Source organism: Mixophyes fleayi, chromosome 9, assembly GCF_038048845.1.
Source record: "Mixophyes fleayi isolate aMixFle1 chromosome 9, aMixFle1.hap1, whole genome shotgun sequence".
Lineage (NCBI taxonomy): Eukaryota > Metazoa > Chordata > Amphibia > Anura > Limnodynastidae > Mixophyes > Mixophyes fleayi.
The window spans coordinates 132,849,155-132,857,908 of record NC_134410.1 but is presented as its reverse complement, the minus strand read 5'-3'; positions in this window follow the sequence as shown (position 1 = coordinate 132,857,908).

Sequence of the window (8,754 nt, the reverse complement as noted above, 5' to 3'; positions counted from 1 at the left end):
CATCTGAATGGGATCTGTTACCCACCTAGTTCCACACCCCTCTCCCTCGATTTATTTCCCTAGTGGGCACCTGTTACACAGAGTATTTGCTGGTCATGCTGTTAATCCATGCCTGCACCACACTGCAACATTGTTGTTTGGTTTTTTTTAAATAAGTTTTTATTGGGTTTTAATAACACAAACAGGTTATAAATGCAGATTCAACAAAATGGAGTATTCGGCTATTGGCAATAACAAAATGACATCATGGCACCAGGCCACGATATGCTTAGAAACCAAGAAAAAGAATATGCCAAATCATACATATATCTGCTCATAACCTCATAACATATAACACGCAGACAAAGACGAAGGGAGAGAAGGGAAAGGTAGCCACATTGGGAGGGAGGGAGGGTGGGGGAACTAAACAAAAATCCTCGCTTAAGACCTCAGTTTAGTGCTCCGCTAACCTGACAATTTGTATATCTACAAAACCTAAAACAAACCCATATGGCCCTCCTTACCAAGCCAGTATTAGGGTGCTAACTAAGAACCAATCCAATCAATTGGTCTCACCTGAGATCGGGGATTCTGGAGAGTCTAAAAGGTTTAACCATGGAACCCAAATGGCATAATACATTTCTAAAGAATCTGTGGCTGAAAGGTGCATCTCATCCATGATCCTATAACATTCCATTCTATTAGACCAGTCTCGAATACTCAGAGGCGAAGTTGATCTCCATTTCACTGGGATTACTGCCATAGCAGCCGAGATTATAAATTTTAAAAGAGATTTTTTAAAGCGTGATAGCGGCATATCCACTTTATTTAATAGCCAAAATACCGGAGTGTTGGGTATACTTTGGCCCAGCAACTTCCACGTGGTGCTCACAACCCGGGACCAGAAAGTTTGCAATATGGGGCAATCCCACCAGATATGCAAAAGAGAACCAGGTCCCTGGTTACATCTCCAACAGGTGCCGGGCACCCTGCGGAAGACCTTCGCCAAATGAGCCGGGCATCTATACCACCTGGTAAGTACCTTATAATGTGTTTCTAGAATTGAAACGTTAGGAGAACACACATGAGCTGCCTGGAAGATTTTGGACCAGTCCTTCTCTTGTAACTCAACTCCTAGATCTCTCTCCCATTCTGTAATAAATTTCTGGGGGAGACACAAATAGATATTCTACCAAAAACGTATATATGGTTGATAGGGAATGTGGAGGATAGGGTGACCTGCAACACAGAGATTCAAAAGCCGTTAAGCTCCTAGAAGTGTATTGTCTTGGAAGACCTGACGACAGGAGGTGTTTAATCTGGCAACATTGTTTTATGTTCAGTTGCCAGACTTAATAGGACACAATCATCAGCACATCCTCACCAGCTCAGGCGATATCAAATTGCTCTTTAAACTTAGCATGAAGAACGGTGCCAACTGTATATATTTTATTCTCAGCACTAAAAGAAACACATACTATAATAAATAGCTTTTACATAATTTCTCCCAATCATATAATTAATAAATACCTGAAATATACCCCAAAATGTATTCATCCCGGTCTTATGAGAATATAGATGACAAATATACGTACTGAATTCCGACGCAGTTATAGCACCCAGGAACAAAAGAAAACATTTAGCTGAACAAGTTTTCTTTTTGCAGGGGTGGTGTACAAGGTGCTCTTCCCCTGCCCCCACCCCCCAGTGATCTATAGCTTTTGTGTTACAAGACTATTGTGCCCTGACAAGGTCAGCAAGTATGATCTGCCCTGCAGTTACATGCACCACTTCTGTATACACACAAGCACATGTATGTTACACTGGGAGCTGCTTATTCTACACAAGAGATTTAAATCCAGCAATGTTGAGCCATTGCTAAAAGCTGCATTCGCTACGGTGGCACATTTAAGCAGCCATGTGTGTGTGTGCCAGTGGAGTGGTAACCAGGAATAACACCTGGCAGAGGCAGGTCAGTTATGTGGACGGCGAGCTGCCAGACCAGCAATTGTTAAAGATTAGGGTGTGGGGGAAATAGGTGAAAGAATCCATCAAAGCTTGAAAAATACTCCTAATGGTTTAAAAAGTGCCTTGATGGAAGCGGCCAGGAAGTGGGAGGGGGACGCTGCACCTGTCATTTCACCATGGTGTTACTGAGCAAATTTATTGGTCTATTGAATACTAATAAAAAAGAAATTACTGGCAGTTCTGTCTGAGGCCACGTATACGGCATCATGGGCTACACCTCAGTGTGTTCTTAGCTCCCTGCAGTCTATAGCAGATGAAACCATTACACAGGCCAGGTGCCATGCCAGCAAAGGGGGGGACGTATAGAATATAATCACAGTGCTGGGGAAGGGGTAGCAATAGCACAGACCGCCATCATGTACCACACTGCTGACAGTTATTGTCCCCCCCACATGCGGTTATTCGGCATGACTGACCAATGACTGGATCAGTGAGCAATACCCCCCACACAATGACAGCCAAATCCAGCGGTTCAGAAGCCAGAGCTGAACCAGCAGCACTTACACTTCTGGGGAAGAAGCAGAGGTCACCGTTTCACCAGGCTCTATAAGGATCCTTCTTTATAGATCTATCTCAATGTAACTTTTATTGAGTATAATGATTGCTTGGGCGCACACATGATGCTACGGTCGGTCATTTTACTTAGTGTTCACTTGGCTGGTCAGTTCTGTGTCTGCACAGCTTTACTCAGTACAGGTAAATATAGTGACCTCCCGTGTCGGAGGTTGTGATGAAGATGCCGGTGTTTGCAGCCCTGCAGACAAACAGGATAAACAGTAGCACTCCTATCGGCATCCTCTCACTTCATGAGACTATAATCTACACAATATGAGATCAGACTATGCAGCATTTATCAGAGGTAAAGTAGGCAGCTTATGTTCTATTATCAGTGTTAGGCGGTTAGATGCTCTGAACCAAGATCACGTGATACATACATGAATGTCATATGTTACACGTGAACAGTTGGTGCATTTACAGAAGGCATTATTCTGAACAAATATCCATATTTAGTTGATGTATGGATTGGGTAGTGAACATAAGAAAACAATGGAGGTCATTTACAAACAAGACCGGAGTGTGTAACATTACACACATTAGTCCGACCACCCGGGATGCACCACCCCTTTCATTCATTTAAACATAAAATACTGCTCGGTTTCGCCTTATTGAGGCCTTACATTTATGTCAAATCAGTTCACTGTCTTAAAAGAATGAGTGTGAGGAAACATTGAGAGCACTGTGTCTATACTGCACACGTGTGTTGTCCTATATAAGGGACATAAATGTCCTATTGAAGATACAAGCTCAGAACCAACCTTGGTCACTTCTGCGCACATGTAAAAGTCAAGTAAATGGCTCTGCGGCCTCCTGCTAACTTATTAACCCCCTTCCAACCCCAAATATCTGATTTCAATACAGAAGATGCTAAATTATGCACCCCCGCAGACAGCGCCAGGCTGCACGTACCCAGAGAAATGGGCACATACAGTATATTGCTGCAAAACCTATCATCATCACCATTGATTTATATAGCGCCACTAATTCTGCAGCGTTGTACAGAGAACTCACTCACATCAGTCCCTGCCCCATTGGGGCTTACAGTCTAAATTCCCTAATACACACACACACACAGAGACAGACAGAGACAGACACACAAACTAGGGACAATTTGTTAACAGCCAATTAACCTACCAGTGTGTTTATGGAGTGTGGGAGGAAACCCATGCAAACGGGGAGAACATACAAACTACTCACAGATAAGACCATGGTCGGGAATCAATCTCATGACCCCAGTGCTGTGAGGCAGAATTGCTAACCACTGAGCCACCGTGCTGCCCCATACCATTCTTATCCCAGATTGTGAATAAATAATGGTCTCTTGTACATTTGGGTAAAGTTGCAGCTGTTACACTAAATTCCCAACATGGAATAGGCTGATAAACGGGTGTGACAAATGGCATTTCAATGCAGCTTCCTAAAAAGAGGATTTTTGTACTTAGTTAAATCTCTTTCTCCGAGTCCATCTGGGGGACACTGCTACCTTGGGGTTGTCTGAGGGCGTTGGAGTTGGCACTTAAACAGTTAAGAGCTAAATTTGCTGCTGACTCCTCCCCTCTGCAGCCCCATCCACCTCAGTTACTACTAAAGTCCCAAGAAAAAAATGGGCAAGTCTAACTAACTAAAATAACAGCAAAAGGGAGGGAACGCAGTGTCCCCCAGATGGACTCGGAGAAAGAGATTTAACTAAGTACAAAAATCCTCTTTTCTCCATCATCCATTCTGGGGGACACTGCTACCTTGGGGACCTTCTAAAGTAGCCCCTCTAAGAGTGGGAATTAAGTGGTCTACCTGCTTGTAATACATTTTTGCCAAAATTGGCGTCCGAAGACGAAAAAATGTTGAATTTGTAAAACCGAGTAAAAGTATGGACAGAAGACCAGGTAGCTGCCCCACACAGTTGATCCGCAGAAGCTCCATGACGAGCAGCCCAAGATGCCCCCACCGCACGGGTAGAATGTGCCGTGACAACTCTGGGCACAGGCCGGTTCACACTCATATAGGCATGCCTAATGACAGACTTAATCCAGCGAGCAATTGTCTGTTTGGAAGCTGGCCATCCTCTCCTTGAGGAGTCGTAAAGCACGAAAAGAGAATCAGTTCTTCGACAAATAGAAGTCCTTTCCACGTATACTTTTAAAGCTCTGATCACATCCAGACTTATTGACAAAGACGGAGAAGAGGACTCTTCTTCCTTAAAAGCTGGAACCACTATTTCTTGATTCATATAGAAACTTGAAACCACCTTTGGCAAAAAAGACAGAATTGTCTTGAGGACTGCTCTGTCCTCATGGAAAATTAAGTAAGGAACTCTGCCCAAGACAAGATCTGTTCCGCCAAATGCATTGCTCATGCACTTTTTGTTCCTCCCTGACGATTTACATATGCCACTGCCGTAACATTGTCCGACTGTAGACGAACTGGTTTTCCTTGAAGGAAGGATTGCGCTCCTTGAAGGCCCAGTAACATGGCTCGTAATTCCAGAATATTGATTGGAAGATGAGCCTCCCTGCTGGACCAAAGTCCCTGTAGTCGGAGATGGAGAACCACTGCTTCCCATCCTTGCAGACTTGCATCTGTAGTCACTATGACCCAGTTTAATAGAACAAAGGATCTGCCTATTCTTAGATGATCCCGAACAAGCCACCAACCCAGAGAATCGCGAATCTTTTTGGAATGATGAATTCTCTGAGATTCCAGATGTAGGTGCGATCCTGACCACTGACCTAAAAGATTCCTCTGGGAGTCCCGAGAGTGGAATCGACCGTAGGGGAGAGTTTTGAATGCCGACACCATCAAACCTAGAATCCGCATGCCCAATTTCATTGAATGGGACGAGGATGGTTCATGAGTAGCCGAACAGAGTTCTGAATCGAGCAAATCTTTTGCTCTGGATGAAAAACCTTTTGAAGAGACGTGTCCATCAAAAGTCCCAGGAAGACCATTCATTGAGAGGGCTGTAGATGAGACTTTTGATAATTGATATCCATCTGTGTCGTTGCAGAAAAGTCAGGGACAAGGTAAGATGCTGAGACAGGAGCTTATACGATGGAGCCTTTATTAGCAAATCGTCCAGATATAGGATTATGTTTATTCCTTGAGCACGTATTTCCGCCACCATTACTGACATAATTTTTGTGAAAACCCTGGGGGCGGTAGAAAGACCGAAGGGAAGAGCCCGAAATTTAAAATGAGAGCTCCCTATCGAAAAACGAAGAAGAGACTGATGTCCCTCCCAAATAGGGACATGTAGGTATGCGTCTTGAATGTCTATCGATGCAAGAAACTCCAGAGGTTCCAAACCGTTTATCACCGAGCGGATTGATTCCATATGGAATTTAGTTACCCGAAGGTGAAGATTTAGATTTTTGAGGTTCAGAGTCGGCTGAAACGAACCGTCTTGTTTTGGAACCAAGAATAGGTTTGAGTAAAACCCCTTGCCTCTGACTTTCCGGAACCTTGCAAATAATGCCGGCGGAAAGAAGAGAAGCGATCGATTGTAACATCGCATTTCTCTTGATGCAATCTTGAGGCAACTGAGTCTGGAAAAAACGTTGGGGGAGGGGGGTAGGACCCATAATGTCTAGGAAATAACCTCTGGAAATTATTCCCAATATCCAACCATCCTTGGTGGAAGCTGTCCACTGATCTTTGAATAATTGAAGTCGACCCCCCACCTCCGCAGCCGCTAGGAGAGGAGGAATCACTTCATGTGGAAGGCTTATCTGATGTCTTGGACGATGGAGGCCTCTTAGAGTAAGAACCCCCTCCTTTCTGAGATTGACCTCTAAGAGCGATTGGCTTACCCCTAATGGAGGACTGTCCTCTTGAAATTGAGCTACCACGAAAGGGCTGCAGTAAGGAACTGATCTGTGGAATTCTGGGTTTAGAAGAATTAGCTGGTAGGAAAGTACTTTTACCTCCAGTAGTCTGACTGATCAGATCATCTAATTCAGAACCGAATAGGACGGACCCTGAAAAAGGTAACGCCTCCAAAGATCTTTTACATTCCAAGTCCGCATTCCATGAACGAAGCCAAAGCGTTCTTATAGCTGCCACTGCTGAAGCAGAGACTGCATTCTGGGCTGCCTCATAGAGATAACCAGAAGCCTCTTTAAATGAAGGGCTAAAGGAAGGAATTCCGTATCCTGTAAACCTGCTACTAATTGGTCAGCCCAGGACTCCATAGCTCTAGCCACCCACGCGGATGCAAACAAGGGTCTAAAAGAAGAGCCTGCTCAAAGAAAAATATTTTTTAGGAACCCTTCCAATCTACGATCAGTAGAATAGTGGAGAACCGCTGCGCCTGGAACTTGCAAGGTGGTATGACAAGCCAGCCTAGCCACCGGAGTATCTACATTGGGGAGCTGTTCCCAGCGAGATACATCCTGCTCCTCTAGAGGATAAAGCATAGCATATCTACGAGGGACTGACAACTTCTTATCTGGATGTTTCCAGGCAGATTCAGCAATTTCCGTAAGTTCAGGGGAGGTAGGAAAGCAAATAGTTTTAGGCCTACTGCGCTTAAATAAACCCTGGACGGGAAGAACTAAATCCTCTTCCATGGGATCAAGGGTCTGACGCACCGCTAACACCAAGTCCTGAATCCCTTGGTTTCTGGAATTATCATCCCAGCTACCTAATTGTACAGAATCTGAATCCTCTCCTACCTCGCCCCCCTCTCCAGATGAACCGTCAGAATCAGAAAGCAACAAAGGATGAGAATAGCGAGGGCACTTTGCTCTGGGAGCTAAACCTGTAGAAGAATCTAAGAAACTATTCAATATGTCCAAACGCTTCCCCAAGGCGGATGATCATGCGGGTCCAGATTGAGATGTAGAGGGCTGTACCTGAGACAAGTCATGCACCAAACCGCCTGAGGTCCCAGTCTTAATTATTTCGCTAGAATTTGCAGAAGCAGAGCCAGAATCCACTCCAATTACAGTGAAATTTGTCTCTGTCTGTCTATTGATAAGCTGGGGGAGCATAGAAACAGACTGTGCAAAAGAGGAAACCCATACCAGTTCCTCCACCACGGCGGAAGGGCCACCCTGGGTCTGCTCGCCCTGGGCTCCCGAATCACACTCTGCACACAGCCCCTTAGTCCACTTGTCCTACTGCTAGTTTAGCAGAACATTTAGAACAAGAAAAATATTTAACGCTGACACTATTTCTTTTGTCAGACATTTTATATATAGAATTCCTCTCACAAATTAAATATAAATTTCCTGTGCTCTCTTTTTTATAAAAAAAAAAATAGCTTGTAGCAAATATATTTAACTTGTGCACGCTAAAAAAAATAGGTTACCAGTCCTTATTTCAATAGGGTAAGGGTGGGAATAGGGGAACAGGTTGTGAGCTCAGAAAAAAATTATATATATATATATATACACACACACACACACACACACACACACACACACACACACACACACACCGTATATACTCGAGTATAAGCCGAGGCACCTAATTTTACCACAAACAAGTCGGAAAACTTATTGACTCGAGTATAAGCCCAGGGTGGGAAATGCAGCAGCTACTGGTAAATTTCAAAAATAAAAATATTAGGGGGTGGCTTCTATGCATTAGATAAATATATATACAGCTATTATTACCTAATGAGGAGAGACAGAGAGAGAGAGACAGAGAGATTGATTAACCTACTAGTATGTTTCCACAGGGAAGAGAAAAAAAATTAATTGATTTAAAGCATCATCATTATTACTCCTTTACAGCACTGGCTAACCAGTCAGTAAGTTCTAGCAGGTCAGTGTTACTACAAACTACTGTACATCTCCCTGACCTGCAGCTACATTATATTTTCTCTTTTGGACTGAAGACTATTCTGGTGTGTACAGAGCAAAGGAAAGATTAGAAAGCTATAACTGTTTAAGATTTAGTTTTGCACCTTATATAAAGTAATATTATACATTTTGCACATTCCAGCCTTCCTACAGCCACTGCAAGCGCAAAGATTGTTGCAAAAAAAAAAAAAAATGTTTCAAGAAATGAAAACATTCAGCAATCAATAGAGCCCACACATCAGAGTGACAATGAAAATGTCCATACTTAAATATAAATGGACTTCTGTGGTTGAAACCTATGTAGATATGATGAAGTGTTTAGCAGACATGGGCCATTTATTGAAGTTTCCTGTTTGAGAGCCAGACAAGAGATTTTCAACGTGTA